At 40.0% G+C, this 19604-nt stretch overlaps 1 protein-coding gene across 1 annotated transcript in view; it reads left to right on the top strand.

Annotated features, from left to right (window-relative positions):
• Positions 1 to 19604, top strand: part of ADGRV1 (adhesion G protein-coupled receptor V1) — a 291122-nt gene that overhangs the window by 136690 nt on the left and 134828 nt on the right. The gene's annotated exons all lie outside the window — the stretch shown is intronic.

Here is a 19604-nt window from a genome sequence, read left to right as displayed (position 1 = left end):
TGGGAAAGTTTTATTTTGAGTAGTAGACAATGACAGCTTTTTTCCACTCTAGTATTCTTAGGAAGGTATAGTTATGACAATTTTAAATAATAAGAGAGAATACACTGTAGAAAGTCTTCCTAGTTCTCATACCAGTTCAAATAGTTGGTAATAAAATGACAGCAAACCGAAGGAGCATATAAAGGAGAATAAGTCTCTCTCTCTCTCCTCTAAAATGTGACTTCCTAAGCTTTGCTACACCTGAGGAGCTGAGAAGCTATGAATAACCTCAAGGATCTTAAAATTAGTTTATGGAAAGGTTCCTTAAGAAGGAGAGTTTATGTATATTTTAAATACTTTGAATATGATGTAATTGCAAGTTTAAATATGTGCTGAAGGCAGGGATGATGAGAGAATTTCAGCATATTAACAGGCAGGTACTTAGAAGAATGTGTCATCTGAGGGAAATACTCTGCAGAATGTTGAAACAACCCTGTTACCTGTAAAAATTTAGCGACTGGCATATCTCTTAGACAAGCTTTTGTCTACTAGCATGGCTAGTATATAATTTTATTCATATTACCTCATGATCCAGTTCTTTGTTGTAGATAATGTTCATCACACAACTGGGCTTAAAAGAGAAGGAGCAGGAAAAGTCCTCACAGCACTTCTAGAGGTCACTCCATACCAGCAGGTTTCTTGCATCTTAGGGTGTAAAGGTATTTTACGTCTCAGGTCTTGAATTTCAAACACATACTTAATGATTTTTAATAGTTCTGAGTAGTTACAACGAAAGCTAGTTTGTTCCAGGGACCTGTAATGTGCATGGTTAAAAGCGTACAAATGTGCTGACTTAATTTGGGACACATAGCTCCTAACACAGGTAAGGACTTGCTCATGGTAATGTGATTATACTAAACAAGGCTACTGAGAGCTTTGCAGTGCATTTTACAGTCTAATGGTATATTTTTCAAAAGGTTCTTTTCCTTTGCAGTGAATGTTGAATTGTCTGTGTTCCCAGAATTGTTTGATATTTTGCATGGAACGGTACTATCCTTATCCACATTGCATTCTTTCTATCTCCAGTACTTTTCAATTGCTTTGGCAATATGTTGCATTTCCAGTACAGAGAAGCTTGTTTACTTTTACAGTGAGTTTATTTTTCACAGTATTTTTCCCCCCTCCCTATAAGGACTCCTTACCAGGTCTTTTGTATCCATTAAAACAGCTTAATTTACATACAGAATCACACAGAATGGCTGAGATTGGAAGGGACCTCTGGAAGTCATCTTCCCCAAGCCCCCTGCTCAAGCAGGGACACCCAGACCCTGTTGCCCAGGACCATGTCCAATGACTTTTGAATATTCCTAATTATGGAGACTCCACAACTTCTCTGGGCAACCTGTGCCAGTGCTCGGTCACCCTCACAGTGAAAAAGGGTTTCCTGGTGTCCAGAGGGGAGCTTCTGCTTTTCCGTTTTTGCCTCTTGCTTCTGGTCCTGTCACTGGGCACCACTGAACAGAGCCTGGCTCTGTCCTCTATGCATCCACCCTACAGGTATTTGTATCTTTTGATAAAATCCCCCTGAGCCCTCTCTTCTCCAGGCTGAACAGTCCCAGCTTTCTCAGCCTCTCCTCATAAGAGAGAGACTGCATCCCTTACTTACCTTGGTGGCCTTTCATTGGACTCTGTCCAGTATGTCTATGTCTTTCTTGTACTGGGAGCCCAGACCTGGACACAGCACTCCAGGTGTCACCTCAGCAGTGTTGAGCAGAGAGGAAGGATCACCCTGCTCGACCTGCTGGCAATGCTCTCCTAGTGCAGCCCAGGATACCATCAGCCTTCTTTTCCACAAGGGCGCATAGCTGGTTTGTGTTCAATTTGGTGTCCACAAGCATGCCCAGGGTCTTTTCTGCCAAGCCGTTTTTCAGCTGGGTGGCCTCCAGCATATATTGGTGCATTCATTCAAGCAAAGTTAGGTTATTTTTACAGTGATTGCATAGTTAAAATCATACAATCATAGAACCATTTAGGTTGGAAAAGACCCTTAAGGTCATTGAGTCCAACTGTTAACCCAGCACTGCCAAGTCCACCACTAAACCATGTCCCTGAGTGCTGTGTCTACGTGTCTTTTAAATACCTCCAGGGACAGTGACTCAACATTTCTCCTAAGTCTGTTGCATATGTTTAGACCTATTGAGTAATTTTGGTTGGAAGCCACCTCTGTAAACTTTCTGGTTTAAAACCCTGCTCAAAGCAAGCCCAAGCTAGGGCAGGTTGTTCAGGATCCTGTCCGGTTGAATTCTGAGCATCTTTAGCAATGGAGAGCCCACAATCTCTGGGCAACCTGGTCAGTGTTTGACCACCCATTGTGAAAACTATCTCCCAATATCTAGTTTAAATTGAATTTGTTGCAGCGTGCATCCATTGTCTCTCATGCTGTCAGTCTGAATCTGCAAGAAGATTTGTTTCCCTCATTTCTAGGGATTTCTATGGGGTAATTTATAACAGTGATAATATTTCCCCCTCCCAGGTCTTATGTATATTTTGTGGTCTGAATATCTTGGTGGACTTGGACTGAACTTTCTCCAGTGTGTCAGTCTTTTTCCTGTAGTGGACATCCCATCTCTAACCACATGCGGTCACACAAGTGGTGGAATAGAAGGGAAGAATCACCTCCCTTTACTATTTGCTAGTGTAAGTCAAACAGCAATACTAGGCTGCTTTGCAACAAGGCATACTGCTGACTCGTGGTAAACTTGCCGTCCACTGGACACTCAGGTGGTCTTCTGCAGTGCAGCTGCCTTGACATTTGGCTCAGCCTGTGCATTACTCTGTCAACAGCTGTATGACTTTGTGTTTGCCTTTGTTGAGTGTTCTCTGACGTCAGCCTTTTTTTCCAGGCTGATGATTTTCCTTTAAACAACAGCCTCGCAAATCACCTGCATCCAGATTATTGTGTTCTTCTAGAACTCCCTGCGTGGCCCTTTGCCCATCATCTATGCCCAGATGCTTTAAATAGTATCAGCCACTGCATCGCGACTCCTGAGGAATGCAGCTAGTAACCACGCTCCAGCTGGACCACACACTGTTGATCATAACCCTTCAAGCCTCATGGTGCGGGCAATTTTCCACTTACTTTATAAGCCAGTGAACCAAAGCATGCCTCAGCATTGCAGTTATAATACTGCGAATACCACAGAAATCATGTCAAAGGGCTTGCTAGAGTTAGGGAGAACAACGTTTGCTGCATTTGCCTAAGTTGGTCATCTCTTTATGGAAGGAGATTGGGTTAGTCAGGCATGATTTTGCCTTCATAAATGTATGATGGCTGTTCCCAGACACCCTTCTGTCCTTGCCCAAGGTATGGCATCCACAGGGTTTAGCTACAGCTGCCCTGGGGGCTGTGGTCAGGCTGGTTGGTGTGTAGTACAGAGGTCTTTTTTCCAGGAATTTAATAATGCATCTCCATGCCTAAAAGTCACCCAGAAGGAAGGACAAATAGAAGTAAATGAATGCTTCACCTGTACAAGAAGAATCTTTAAAGATGGTATTAAAGGGCTGTTCGCATAACTGTACCTTAAGTGAACAGTTAAGGCCCAACCGCATGTTCAGATCTCTCAAAATAAAAAAAAAAAGGTAATATGTAATATAGTATCCCAAATCAGAACTTGTTGCTCTTTGAGGCATTTTTTTGTGTGACCTGCCTTGGTTCTCAGTTTCAGTCTCATTATTTCATGAGATACCTTTATTATCCTTAGAGTTGTTTAGCTGCAGTAGTAGTCGGTGAGCTTATTTATTTCTGCAAATACCCTGAACATAAATTCCTTGGTTTACTGATAGAATTTTAATTCCAGGTCTTAACAAGCTGCGAAACGCGTGTTCCTCCATTCTCAGGCCTGTGCCGCAGCTGCTTTGCTGTAAAATGAATGCCACATGCACACTTCCAAAAAACGTGTAGTCAAAGCAGGTACAGCTATGGGAAACATTTCACTTGAACAGCATATTCAATTGAAATTCAGTTTTAATGAAAGGAGTCTAAGTCAACTTATCTCCAAAATATATATGAAAGAACCAGAGAAAGGTGTGTGTGTGTGCCTGTGTGTTTTTAAAGTATGACCTAAAGGGGAACTAAGATAAAAAGTTACTGCATTTTCTGCTATTTAAATGTTCTAAACTTACCACTTTTAAATTTTCATACACTGATGTGCAAGCATATTGTCAGTGGTACGCCTAGCGTATCTTAACTGCTGACAATTCCAGGTTTCAAATAGCAACTCTGTTGTAATCTTAGAGGTTTCTGCCTAAGGTTAGGCAGGGGCAGGGGTATGGCATAGGCATGGCTGGAGACCAGCTGAGGTAGAGACTGATGGCCCAAGGCTGAGTTTAAATACAGCTGCTGGCCCTTGGAGCAGAGATGTAGGTGGAGACTCCAGCTGGGACTGGTCACGACCCTTAAGGTGTGTTAGTGCACTCACTGCCCTGACATAAAGGCAGCTTCTCCTTTTTTCACATTGATCTCTAGTAAGCCTTTTAAGCGTGGAGGGAGAGTTTGAATGCCATCGCTTTTCCATTTTTCTTCTCATCAGTAGAATAAATTCTGAGGATTAGCAAAACTATAGATAAAAACTGTCTGAAAGGCATGTGCTTCATGGGTGGAGAAAAGTGAGCATCACTAATGCAGGGAAAGTTTACAGATAGTAATGGATGAAGACAGAAAGGATTTTCTGCTAATGTATGGGCATAAAAACGCCATTATTGCCTTTCCTTCTACATGTAGACAAGTAATGCGGGGAAGTCAAGTATCTCTGGCTGCTAGAATACCGTGCTCAGTTCTAACTGCTGAAGGACTTTGGGTGAGAAAGTTAACTTCAGCTTGGGCCCACAGGCTTTTCTGTCTGCTGGCTGTTTTTGTTTAAATACACTGCATTTAAACTTTTATATGAAACACTGATCTGTGCAGAGTAATTCTTGAGAACAGTTCCATGAGGTGTGTAAATATGTAATTTAGTTTAATTGCAGAGATACTATTTAGAACACATCTAAACCCCTTTTTTATTCATCCTCAACCCCTAAAATCCATGGCTTTTCTGATTGCTTCCTTTTGCCATGCGATTATTCTGCAAGTTTAGAACAAAACTTTTGAAAGAGGATTTTAGCAGGGTAACTGCTTAGCCAGTTAGCTAGCTTGGAGAGGAAGTAAAGACAGCTTGGCAGCAGCTGTCGATGAAAAGAAAGTGGCTTTAAGGCAGAGTGAAAAGAGAAGGGGTATGTTTGACAAGAGGGAACTGAACTACTGTGCTAGCTGTTCTGAACAGCTGAAGGAAAATCTTTATGAAGTTGCTTGTGTTGTGATATGTTGGCATATGTTCTGCTCAGAGAGAACTGGCCTAATTAGGAAGCCTAAGTTTAACAGAAAACTCTAAATAGAAAATGTTTGTACAGCTACACCTACCTACAAGTTTGTGGACAGTATACATACGATTAGATACCTAGAATACAATTAAAAGTTTTGTGGTTTTGCTGACCAATGACTCTGTGTGAGAGGCGTTCTTTAAGACAGTTTCAACTGAGAACTTCTGTGAAAATCAGCATTTAATAATTCCTAGTTTACATTCAAGTAAAATGTTAGTGCTTTGCGCTTTTATCCAGTTGTAGACACTGGATTTGTATCTATAGAGATCTCCAGCCACTCTACAGAATGAAGCTGGTGTTCCTGAGTGCAGTTACATTTTTACCAGAAAAAAAAAAACAAACTAAGAAGCTTTTCAGGTTAGCTCCCCTGTTTTATACATACATGAATAATTCGTTTTCCGCTAATATTTGTACTGGGTATTTATTAGGCTTGCAGCAGTTTTTTCCCCCCATTGCTACCAGTGCAGTAATTACTATTAACAATAGATGGCAGCCAAACCTTTCCAGCACATTGCTCAGAAATTTGCTCTTCCAAGGCCGTGCCTTTTGTGGTTGCTCACAGTGAGTGTTACTCTGTCAGTGACAGGTAACGGTTATTCACAGTATTGGACCTTCATTGCATTCTTGGTGTGTTTAGAGCTTCCAGCGTTGGTGGAGCATTTGCAAAGCGTTCAGGAATGGATGTTTAACTGAGCATTTGGTGAAATGCATTGGAAAGACAATAAAAAGCTAGATATTTCTAAAACATTTTTTTATTCCTTTCCATTCTGATATCCTCTCAAAGAATTGTGATGTTTCCAACAACCATTATTTCTTGAATCATTAGATAGATTTTGTTTGTTTGTTTAACCAGTATGTTATAACATCATACAACAATACCCTAAATGCACAAGGGGAAAAATTACTGAGCTGAGGTTTTCAGTTTTGGAGTAAATTTAGGTGAAGATCTGTGTATTTGAAAAATTCAAGTATAATGAGAACATACTTCACAATGTTTCAATACAGTCATACTAATAAATGAAATTATTCTTTTCAAAAAAATATAAACCTACATTACAATCTTAATAGGAACCATTGCTTATGGCTCTCGTGCTTTGCCTGGGAATTTCCAGGCGGGAATACATGAATAAGCACTTTGTATGTTGCTTGTGCGTGTATGCTTAGCTTGATGCATCTTGTCCACGTTGAATTTTAGTGTGAATGCATAGGCTATTTCCACAGCAAATGCTGAATATTGCAAATGATGTGAACACATGCTAAGTCCTCAGTTTAGATTTTTGGTGTGTGCACTGCTGAACTGCTCTGTGTTTATATAGTAGCTCTTTCTCTGGAATATTTAAACAGTCCCAATGTGTTTACAGCAGTAATTGTTGTACAAATGGCCTGCTATTCTTCTGGCCAGTAATGCAAAATTAAAGTCTGATGGTCAAGCAGAAAAAAAGGCAGCTGGGAAACTGGGTCATCCTGTTTTTGTCAAACAATAAGTGTATATTTTCTAATTTCAACAGTCCTCAAGCTAAGTAGCACTTAGCATCATCATCCATCACAGTAATATCTGTAATAATTACCAAGTTGGCAAGCCAAATTTATCCTACCATTGACTCTGATAGAAGTGGATGATGTAGAATCATACTTACTGTGTTTAACTGTGAAAGCTGTGTTATTGAATCTGAGCAGAAATACAAACATACATGTCAGTTCTGTGTTTTAAGGAGAAATTGTTTAAACAATCCTACTTTAAAAAACTGGTAAACATTTATTTGAAAATTATATACTGCAGCCTTGTTAGGATTGTCATTTTATTATTTGGACTCACTCAGATTTGGAGGAGGATGGAAAACACAATTCTGCCAGAGCTAAGATAAATTTTAAAGATGTGATGAAATCTCCAAGAGGTGATGATGGAGCAGGGTATAAATGAGGGATTGTAGAGCCTGTAGCTTCTGCCATTGTATAAAGGGGAAAATTCTGCATTAACTCTGAAATGTTGCTTCTGCTGTATTGTTGTTAATCTTAACCCTTCTCCTCCAGACTAGGGGAATTCTCACTTTCTCCCATTCATAATTGAAACAAAAAAATTGTCATTTATACCTGGAGGTGTATATACAGGGGGGCTTTGCAAAGCATATCCCAGAATGAGGTGGGTAGAGCAATCGTCTGTACCATTCAGCACGGGGGCAGCTTGTGCCAGTGAGTGCCTGCCTCTCTCCCGGCAGTGGCGAGAAGCCTTCGTGTCAACCCAGTCCTTCCTTATGGTAAGCCTGCGCTTCTTAGTCAGCTGTTGGGAAATACAAATTAAAGGTCTGTGTCTGAAGAAGCCTGGTGCAGAGCTTCACTAAACTCCACGTGTATGTGAAGCATGAAACCCTTAGAGAATAGAAAACAAAAATTATTTTTATGCATTACTATACAGTTAGAGCCCAGTGACCCAGGGTGAGTGAATTTGCTTTATAAAACCTAATTGTCTTTGAGGACAACTAGGCCTCCGATTTCCTTGCTGTGAGTTCCTTACTGTAACCTGGCAGCAGTAAATGATGTTGAACATGGTGCCATGGTCCCTTCATGAAGCTGAGCAACCCATAAGGTTTGAGAGGGTGCAGGGGAAACAGGAGAGAACTGGACCCAGTGATCCAGAATTGGTGCCTGCTGTAGAAATTCAGCTCCATGTTAATGGGTTTTATCCGTTTGCTCTTCACTGTGAAATGTTTTGATACAAGGAACGATGAGTAGTAAGTGGTCTTCTTCCACCCTTCATGTCAGAGTTCCTATCTTTGCGATAATCATATCTAAACATTCTTATTTAGAGGAGGAGAGATTCTACAGGGATTACTCACAAGGGAAAGTGGAAAGGATTTCCACTTCTGTTAGAGGAATATTGGAATTATTCAGTAAAACTGAACATTCTTGGTATTTTGGATTATTTGATGTCATTAAAGTGACCAGAACCTTTCTCAAATGAATACTTACCTGTTAACTCCCTCGGTGGGATATCATAATGGCTGTATTTCTTAACGACATTATGCAATTTCCCTGCACAGCTTGTGTTAAGAAAGTTGTGGAATATTCCGTTCATCCTGGGATAAGTGAGGTTTCCATAGGACGGGCATATTTTCCTGCTAAGACTTTTGATGTCATATTTCCTAATAAAGAAAGACAGCCCTTCTGGCAATCATTTGATCTCAAAGGAATAAGCAAATAAATACTATTGGAAGTCCCATTTTCATTACTTCCACAGAGTCTGGGATTACACTCAAGATTCAGCATTAGTCTTCAGTTGATACCACATCATTTACTTACTTGATCAACTATAAGAATGAAAATTATGTTTTCCAGCAACTTTGTCTGCATTTTCAACAAATTTTCATTTTGTAGGGAAGAGTAATGAAGTGAAAGTTGCTGTGTTTCTGTTAGAGTTCTGTGTAGCATAGCTATCTAAAACACTTGTTGGGGATGTCAGAGGGGAAAGGTGCATCAGTAAGAATGTTTATGTGGGTAAGCTGCTTTCCCCAGTCCCTTACGTGACAATAAATAAATCTTGGTGGCTTTACAGCAACAGTCACACAGTTTCAAGGTATGTGATGTATATTCCTTAAGCCTGCTGATAACGTGTTCCAGTATAATACAACATGTAGTGACTTCTTGGAGTCTCACCTGTTTTGTTACCTTTGCAAGAAGAATTAGCACCTAAACCTTTCCTCCCAGTGACTCTGTCAGTAAGTTTCATCCTGAATTAGTTAATTATCTAGTTGCTGATTTCAGTAATTCCCACCAAGTCAGAGCACAATGCATGTGTTTTCTTTCAGAGTGAGTTTCAACCTAGTACTAAGTGGAACTGTTTAGGGATTAGTTTACATAAAAGACAGTATCATAGTAATCTAAATTGAATGCTTTTATAGCAAAGCAATCCAGTTTTATGATCAGTAGGGCTCTGAGGGCCAACGTCTATTACATTATGTTACTGCTTGCAAGTCCACAATATCCAAGAAGAATCAGACAGTCAAAGCTGGACCTAATCAGGGATTTGTTGCAGAAGAAATTTTCATTTTTCTCAAGGTGTCAGTGGCTTTATGAGCTATTTGATCATATATATATATATGCACACGGGGTTTTTAAAAAATAGTAATAATAATAATAATAATAATAATAAATATATAAAAGGTGTCCTCAGGTAATAGATAAGGTGTATGAGGTCCTTTAGAATTTGAGGGTCAAGGAGGTCTTATTTCAAGCAGTGGTGCACCTGATCATCTGAATAGGTCTTATACGTCATATAATGTTGAGGAAGGACTGTTACTCTAAAACAACAAGCAGTTTGTTACCCCCAATCACCCAAACGTCACGTGAGGCAGCGGGAAGAGTATCTTACCCACCGGTAACGCATCGCAGCATCTCTCCGCTTTTTCCAGTAGAGGGAGTCATCTTGCCTCTGGAGTTAGCTCGGCTGTCAAATTTCTGAGGCTCTGAGAGGCTGGGTACAAACCTGACACCTTGGAACAAAAGCTCAGGCAAAAGTAGAAGGCAAAGCAGGTGTTACAAGGGTGGATCTTTAAGGTCTCCGTCTGGGGAGTGTGGAGATGTCGAAGCAGCTGAAATACCTCTGCCTCCCGGAAAGAGGGCAAGAAGAAGTGCTCTAGTAGTCATGGGCAGGTGATGGAGTGTGTAAGGTATAAATCCTAAATGCTTATATAATTTAAATTTTATGTTACATTTTTTCATCAACCAACGCAGGATTTTGGTCTCTTGCTGGTAACATATCGCTATGGCAGTACCCATAAATTTCTACTTTTGCTGTTCACAGGGATAACGTTGCTTTACCACCCTTGTTCACTTTTTTGGTGTTGAGTCACCACGTAGCGTTAATGCACAGGCTGCTAGTGTCTTCTTAGACATTATCTCCTAGTGTTTGCCAAAACTCGGATATATGAGCAATGCTATAACATATGTTAGAATGCTGCTACGGTATCTCACACCTCCTGTCCTTATTGCAAACAGTCAAATGCTGTTTATCACTTTAAAGTCTAAGAGATGAGATTTCTATCAGCTAATGCCTTACAGCTCTTTTTTCATTATACGCTATTTTTTCCCAACATCACAAACAATTGGGGACCACACACAGAGGGGAGTAGACAGCAACATTCCCAAATTGCCTATTCATTACTTTTCTCTGTATCTCACTGTGAAGCAGGTTATGCTGCTGTGTCTGTCTGTTTCATGCTTTTCATAGTAATTTTCAAACTTTTGGTCCCGTTTTCTGCCTCGTTTCTTCCTCTCCCTTTGTTCTGTCCACTCATGCATGCTATTCTGCTTTAATAAAAAGGTAGGTATCTATTACTTCTCCTAATTAACAAATCTCCCATTGCTCATTCCTCTGCTAAAGGGTTTCCTCAGGCCTCTCTTGTTGGAGAGAACCACCTCATCGGTTGCTGTTACCCATAAATTGAGGCCCCAGCAACAGCTGTGCTGTGTTAATGCGAAGTTTTCAAAACATTCTTAGCTTATCCTTTGGAGAAAGCCATAGGTTTTCATGAACAATAGTGGCTCAGTGCTTTTCCTGTACAGCTAATTAAAATTATACTAACTACTGAATGTTTAGCTTCTGTTTTTACTCCGCCACTGTCACTTTGTTTGTTTTCTTCCATGTGCAAGCATATGTGCAAGAATATTTTAAATAGATCTTTTTGTTCCCATTTTTGGTAGTTTTCTCATGACCTACTTCTTCATATCTTCCAGGCAGATAATGTTCCATACGCAGTAGAGTAACAAGTCCTTTTCAAGACTTAATTGGATTAATTATTGGTATACATGAACCAGAGCCTGACCTTGCCAGAGTCATGCAGCAAGTGTAGTTTTAAGTGTGTTGGCGTCCTGATTGCATTTGAAAATAGTTGAATAAGATTTTCATAAATGCCAGCTTACTAATGGTTACAGTTAACTGTGATTAAATACACTTGTATAATTTTTGATACTTTAATCAGCAGGCTATAGCCTATTTTTATACACTAGTGTCGTGGTTTTACCCAGCCAGTAGCTAAGTACCACACAGCTGCTGGCTCACTCCCCCCTCACCCAGAGGAATGGGGAGGAGAATCAAGAAGGAATGTAAAACTCAAAGGTTGAGATAAGAACAATTTAATTTAATAATTGACATAAAATAAAACAAAATAACAGTGCTAATATTAATAATAACAGTTATAAAGAAAAGGAGTGAGAAGGGGAAAGGAATGAAATCCAAAGGGAAGGAAGAAGTGAAAGTAAGTGATGGACAACACAGTTGCTCACCACCTGCTGACGAATGCCCATCCAGTCCCTGAGCAATGATCCACAGCCCCTGGCCAGCCCCCCACCCCCCCAGTTTACGTACTGAGCATGATGTGCCATGGTATGGAATACTCCATTGACTAGTTGGGGTCACCTGTCCTGGCTGTGTCCCCTCCCAGCTCCTTGTCACCCCCAGCTCTCTCGCTGGCAGAGCCTGAGAAACTGGAAGGTCCTTGACTTAGTATAAACATTATCTAGCAACAACCCAAACCATCGGTGTGTTATCCACATTGTTCTCACACCAAATCCAAAACCCAGCACTGCACCAGCTACTAAGAAGAAATTTAACTTATCCCAGCAGAAACCAGGACAGTATCCGCCCCTTATTCCATATCTTTTACATCCTGCTGCATTTTCCAGCGCATGACCACCTTTCCTCTTCTTTAACATAAGCACACAGGTATCATTCCCTTAGTCTGTAAATCATCCCTCTAAATTGAGTTCATTTAGTCCACGATGCTGGGCTCCATCTGTTACAATAGTCTTTCAAGGCAGGGAAGATAGTACGAGGTGTGTGGTTGTTGCATCTTGAAGCCTGTTCTGAAACCAGGAAAACTGGCAAATGTGATTTTGTTTCACATGGTGATTTTTTCCCTGTTGTTGTGTAGAAAGTGCCTTTTGAAAATGACATTATGTAGGTTTATAAGAGTCAAACAAACAGGTCATAACACAAAGACAAGACACACGGTTCATTTTAGTTATTCGTTTTTCATCCCACGTAGGTCATGTCAGTATCCTGTGCTAAATAAAATATGATTTGAAACAAGACACTAATACAAATACAGATCTGAATAGACTCTGAGGAATGATGATGAAAACCATAAACGACAGTGAATGATCAGTGAAATAATTAATAAAGAGTCTGGGGTATTATATTAGCTAGAGGAAGAAACTGGGAGGATATAAAATATATGTTCATATGCAAAAAAACCCAAACAAACCCAACTGACCGTTCATGGTCACTCATGAAAAAAGGCTTAAACCCCATCATGGTTGATCATAGACTATGCTCTATTTCCATATTTCCGTTTTGTTGGGAGCCTTTTTTGTATTTATGAATTTGGATATTCAAGCAATCTAAAAGATTGCTGGCATAGAAGGGCCTCATGTAAAAAATTGTGAAGGATATGACCAGATCACGTCATCTACTTCAATACATTGCACAAAGCAGTTCAAACCCACTGAGATGGGTTATATGGGATTTTGATGGGAAGCCAGTCAATGAAGAGAAATCATTTATTAAATTCTTCTCAGTTCTTTCTAAATTAATAGCTAGGCAGCTGGTGGACAACCATTCACTCAAAGAAAAAAAAAAAAAAAAAGAAACCAGGAAAGCTCTTTTTGGAATGAGATAGATGAAAGAACAGAAACCAAGATCTAAAACACAAGGCATATGCATCAGTAGAAATTAGTTTGTGTGGCTGGAACATTTTCTAGGGATGCTAGAGTTTTATAAATATATGGTGGTGAGTATCCCCGCCTGTCATGTGGCAGACTGGGGTTTAATTCCCCAGTGGGGAGCCAAAAGGAATAAAATCCAAAGGGAAGGGAGAAACCCCAAGTGATGCACAATACAAATGCTCACCCCCTGCTGAGCAATGCCCAGCCAGCTCTGGCCAGCTGGGGTCAGCTGTCCTGGTTGTGTCCCCCCACCAGCTCCTTGTGCCCCTCCAGCCCTCTCCGCATGAGAAACTGAAAAGTCCTTGACTTACTGTAAACATTACCTGGCAACAACTAAAACCATCAGTGTGCTCTCAGCATTGCTCTCATACCAAACCCAAAGCCCAGCACTGCACCAGCTGCTAGGAAGAAAATTAACTCTGTCCCAGCTGAAACCAGGACGTGTCTCTAGGAGAGAAGAGAGAGGGGAGTAAGCAAACAGGAGATAATTAGCTGCTTTGTTTTACTTCACAGCTGGAATGGGATAGGAATCTTCCCTTAGTCAATAATTGTGGGTCAGCTGGCAAGAAGTAACTTGGAAAGCACAGGAATTCAAAGTCTTAAGATTGGGGCCGTCTGTGAGTAAACAAACAGAATTGAATCAAATGAACACACATCATTTACCCAGGGATACAGAACATCTGCTCCACCCAAAGGACAGATTTTCTGATGAAAAGTGTGAGGCTGCCCCCTGGTATTTATCCCTGGCCCTTGCACAGACAGTCCATAGGCTTACAGCATTTTAATGTGTCCTGCAATACTTTTAGACAGATACGACTCTAGTCCATGGCCTGATAACACTCTGTTCCAGCCAGTCCAAGCACAGATCTGTCACCACCGTATAGAAGCAGATGGCAAACAGGGGACATACAAATGATTCCACTATGTTGTACAAGGTCAAGCACATCATCCTCATGTCTGCTTTTAGGGTGATTGTGCTTTACAGTGTCCAGGTTCTCAGGAAAACATCCTTGTGAAAAATCAGGAAAGCAGCATTGAAAGTAAGTTAGGAAATAATTTATCCTTTTGAGACAAAAAAAACTTCCTAAAACAATAACTGCAGCCCTGCTTCATGATAGGTAAGCTTTTTATGTTGATGTGTTCCCACAACAAGAACAAAGTTGGGAAGTGCAGGAGCAAGAAGTCATACAATGTAAACGTGTCCCAAGAAGATACATCAGTCCTCTAAATCTAATACACACAGGCATTTCATCTTCTTACCGTCTCTTGTGAAAGAGGTGTGCATGATTCAGCACAAAATAAGTGAGAGGCAGATAGAGAAATACATAGCCGAAAAGTGTAGACATGGAACTGCCTGTTCTATGTAAATTCACAGTTGAAAGTGGCTCATAGTTAACTGCAAGTTGTGTTTGAGTGTAATCTGTGATCAAGATACAGTAGTGTACTTCAATTAGAGGCAATTATACAAACATTTTCAAAAGGTCTCCATGGGAGATAAAAGACTAAGCTCTATAACAAAATCTATCCTCACATTAAATCATGCTCTTTAATTGGTGCAGATCCTTGCAGTCTCTTACCTTGGAGCAGAGTTTTGGGTAGATGGGTGGTTAATGTGTTCCTAAACCCTCATCTTAATGATTGCCAAGTCATTAATTCACTGTGATACAGAGTCCTACCCTTGACGTGGGACAGGTTAAAGTGATGTTCATATATTTTGTATAAACTTTATATTTGTATAAACACGTACCTTCTGCTGTAGACAGACCAATATAAGGCATTAATACTTTGCAGCTCATTACAAACTTTTAGCTGGAATCAGACATGATTCCAACTAATCGCTTCAGGATAATTATTCGTTTGGGTGTCTCAGGTTCCCAGCTTCGAAGAACAAAAGCTTTGAGGATATATTTGATGGTAAAAGCTATCTATTGTTAAAATAGGTTTTGTTAATGTCAGACTGGTTTCTTAAAGCTGTGCATAAGTGAAGTTTCACTGGAAAAGGAATGGAATAGAAGCAAATAAGGAAGTTGGCTGAAATGGTGTTTACCGTGTGATTACTATGTCTAAAGCATTAGCTCTTCAGTCACTTTCTGTACTATAAAATCCTAGGAATTAGTGATGGGAAGGTCACATTTGTCTTCCTCTACCTCTGAAATTTTTCCTCTGTAGTGTATTCTTGGTTTTGTTTATTTAGTAGTTTTAAATCAGTTTAGCTTTGATAACAATTTAGATTGTAAGCTTTTTTGTTCCGTGCTTGTACATTCAGCGCTACTAAAAGGATAAAATCAAAGGTGAACTTGATCTTAATTTTCTAAATGGAGCATTCCTGACATAGGAGGCAAATGTAAGGCTGTGCTGAACTTCTTTTTAGAAGCATGAATAGAAAAGGGGTCTTTCTTATCACAAGTACAAGAAGTGACTCCTTTGAAATCCAGCAATAGCTGTGGACTGAGCCTGCAGCTGAGCTTGGCTTGTTGTGGCCAGGAGCAGGAGTCACCGGGAATTTCCCACCAAACCTTCACTCTCTTGTTGCCTGGAAGATTTTCCTTCAGATTTATAATAAACTTTTACTAAGCTCAGCCTAGTTTAGAGCCCCAGAAAGTATGCATTGTGAAAATAAAATGTGATCAGGGAACCCTCTGAAGATCGCTGTTCACAGCTGCCAGTTTTAACATCCTGCTGCAGTATGTGACACTCAACCACGTGCACGGAGCTGTGGTGACCTCCACAGCATTTGCTAATGCTTTAGGTCTCTCAGGTTTAATTTTTTTTATCTTTATATAGAGACTACTCTTGGAGGCAGAAACACAACATACCATTTTGCTGATCTAAATGGTCTGCCCAACGGCATGTATTGTTCTTCCCTCCAGCTTTCACAATGGCAAGTGTCCTTCAAAGCTTCACCACAGGATAAAGCACCTTCAGAAACATTGTTTGGAAATGCTGAGGTGCGCAGGTGTTATTAGTGACTCTGATAGATGTCAGATTCCAGTAGATAGTCTGTTTATCAAAGGAAAAAAAAGAAGCAGTTTATTTTTCTAACCTCTGAAATTACTGACACATTATCTTCAAAATGTTATAATACTCTACAGGATTCTCCTAACATTTAGCTATGTACAACACAACACTCATCCCCTTCTCGAAATTAACTTCCTAATTAGTTAATATAGTTTTACAAAACTGGAATTTTTTTTTTTTAATAAAGCAAAAACAGGTTAATGTGAGCTTTTATTTTTCAGTAGTTCATCGCCCAATTAATTAGTCCATAGTCGTATACAGATTGCTCACTTGTAGCTTAATTAGTTTATGAAGTGCTGCACTATTTCTGATGCTTACAATATGCTGAACATTATAAACAGAATTTTGAAGAAAAATTCTCACCTGAGGCATTTTTAGTGTAAAGAATCCATTTTAGCTTTAGCTTCAGCAGACATCTTTGCTACCTGGTTCTACTGAACACTGCAGCGTGTTATCCTTTCAGAATATTTTAAGTTGCTAAGGGTCGTTGATTGAGACATATATTTAGCAGATGACTCCAACTTTGGAGGCCATCACCTGCCATCAGTGATGAAGGTGTAAGCATTGTAGCTTCACTTGGTTTATTTCATATTCCTCCACAATTTAGTCTTAAATTGACCACACAAAGTTGTTGTGATGCTGTCCTAACATGCACTGAGTGGTGTAGTGATCTTGGATGCAAAATAATCCCAGGTAGGTCCGTTACTTAGACAACCTGGTATATCACACAACCATAGTCAAACATCAAGGGAACACCAAACTATGGAAAATAAATGCTTTGTAAGACTGCATTTGGCAGCATCCTAGTTTTTGAGCTACACAGGTAGAGTCAAAGCTATAGATACAGCTTTCAGTCATGTTCCAATGTTATGCTTTCAAAACCTCAGGTGAATTTACTACATTTATTTAAGGGGAAAGAAGCATGCTTTTTTAAATGGGTTTGCAGTTCTATAGAGTAAAATATGTGGGTAGAGTCCATGTAATTTAATTTTCAGCATTTCTATTCTGAAACAAAGGGAGTGGGGATGTATTCTCAACTCAGGTTTGACAGTCTGCTTTTTTTTGTGCTTGGTTGTCAAGATTTTCAACTGAGCATTGTAGATTATTTTCATCAAAGGAAAGAAATAAGTTCATGAGGTTAAGAATAGGCTCTTGTTTGATAATTACAAACAAATATACTTTAAATAATCTAGCAAATTATGAGCTGTCCTTTACTCACTAACAAATTGGGTTTTCTTAAGATAGAATGAGATAGATGGATTAATTGTGGTACATACCCCAAAATAAATGATTTGCTAGGTCACATTGTTGAACATGATTTTAAATATGGCTAGTGCTTTCTAAATAATGTTTGCAAAGCTTTAGGTCGTAGCTTCCTATGACAGATAGTACTATTCAGAAAAGTCAAGTATCACCAATAAATTAGGAACATGGATAAATTACCTTAGACTGTAAGTTCCCCTTCCTTACCCTACCAAGATCATCACATCAGGGGGAAATTTGGAGACAAGTACTTTCACTGTAACTTGCTTTTAGCCTCAGTCCAACTGCGTTGTCAGCTCAATAGCATAATAGCCCTCTCTTTGTTTATTGTTACCCAGCAGAGTAATAGCAGTTGCTACGCTCTTAGATGATACAGGATTTTGAAAGCTAATTCTGTTTTTAAGTTTTACATTTGGATTTTTTTTCTTGTTTAATTTTTACATTTCCTTTCAGAATTATTGTGCTGCCTGAAAAAATGTAATTTTTAAATCCAATAATAATATGCTTTATGCAGTGCAATTCCAGGATGTGTTTAGTGTTGTGATATCCGTGAAATTCAGTTCCAAGCTTAATCCCACCACTGAGCTCTGGTTTGCTAATTTTCAGTCAGGTAAAGTTGAATATTTACCCTGAACTGCCTGCATAATTACAGTAGTAGCCTAAGGGGTAGGCCCTGCCCTGAAATGTTTGGTCTAAAATATTTTGAGAGTGATAAAATAGAAAATATGTTTAACAAGGGGAGTGATAAGTTTACTGTCCTACTGAACAGATCAGCAGTATGTAAAATGCAAATGGATTTTATATAAAGCCTATTTCATCCTACAGGTGTTGAATTTGGACTGGGCATGTGTAATTGTTTTTTGTTCTAGGTGGTATTAACATATTGCCCCCCTGTTACTGTTTAACCCCAGCTGGTAACTCAGCCCCATGTGGCCCTCACTCACTTCCCACTGGTGGGATGGGGGAGAGGATCGGAGGGGTAAAAGAAAAAAACTTTTTAAAAAAGAGAAAACTTGTAGGTTGAGATAAATACAGTTTAATAGGTAAAGCAAAAGTCCTGTGCGCGCAATCAAAGCAAACAAGGAATTAATGCATGACAACCCGTGGGCAGGCAGGCTCAGCCATCCCCAGGGCAGCAGGGCTCCGGCACGCCTGGCGGTGGCTCGGGAAGACAAATGCCAGGATGCTGAATGTCTCCCTTTCCTTCTCCTTCCCCCAGGTTATATACTGAGCATGAGGCCATGTGGTATGGGATGTCTCCTGGGTCAGCTGGGATCAGCTGTCCTGGCTGTGAGCCCCCACACCCAGCTCCTTGTGCCCCCCATCTGCTCGCTGGTGGGGTGGGTGAGGGGCAGAAGATGCCTCGGCTTGGTGTGAGCGCTGCTCAGCTGTAACTAACACACCCCTCTGCTATCAACACGGTTTTCAGCACAAACCCAAAGCATAGCCCTGTGTCAGCTACCGTGAAGAAAATTAATTCTAGCCCAGCCAAAACCAGCACATTCACCCAACCCCTTGGACTGCAGATACTGTAAAACTTCCCGTGTTCCACTAAAACACCCATCCATCCGTGCTGATAATACACCGTATCCTAGATCCTGTTACAGAGCTTTGCTGGTCTGTGTGTAATTTTTCATGTTCTTTTCTAAACAAGATTTTTTTCTTTCACTGTTTAAAACCTGTGTGGTAAGAGAAATACCGGGAGAATATATCACTTGCAGTTTCCCCTATTTTTAATTTAGCTGCTAAAATATCTCTGCTAACTAATAGGCGTGGAGCCAAAGGTATGGAGTAGGTTAAAGAATAAGTGGGCTTTTAATATATCCTTCTGCTTTAATTGGAGTTTTAGCAAGCTGGAAATCTGTTAAAAATCAGAAAAAGTTCTGGAGATCTACTTTATCATTTGAAAAAGAAAAATTTAAATCCTTTGTCTTCACAATCGACTTCCCTTTTCTCAAGGTACTGAAGTTTCTTTCTCTCTAAGCCCAAGAAGAATGTCTGCTACTTGTTTATTTTAGGGTTTTGTAGGTGGTTTTTGGGTGGTTTTTTTGTCGGTTTTTGGGGTTTTTTTGGTGGGTTGTGGTTTGGTGGTTTGGTTTGGTTTTTTTTACAGACTTTCTTATGATGGTATAGGTCATCAGTGTAGCGCTCTTTGATTCTCAATCCCCTTTGGGAATGGGGAGATTTTCCCCCTGTGTGGTAAGATTCTC

The sequence above is a fragment of the Falco cherrug genome, chromosome Z (genome assembly GCF_023634085.1).
Source record: "Falco cherrug isolate bFalChe1 chromosome Z, bFalChe1.pri, whole genome shotgun sequence".
NCBI classification, from domain to species: domain Eukaryota; kingdom Metazoa; phylum Chordata; class Aves; order Falconiformes; family Falconidae; genus Falco; species Falco cherrug.
This window is presented reverse-complemented; position numbering and strand designations above follow the sequence as displayed.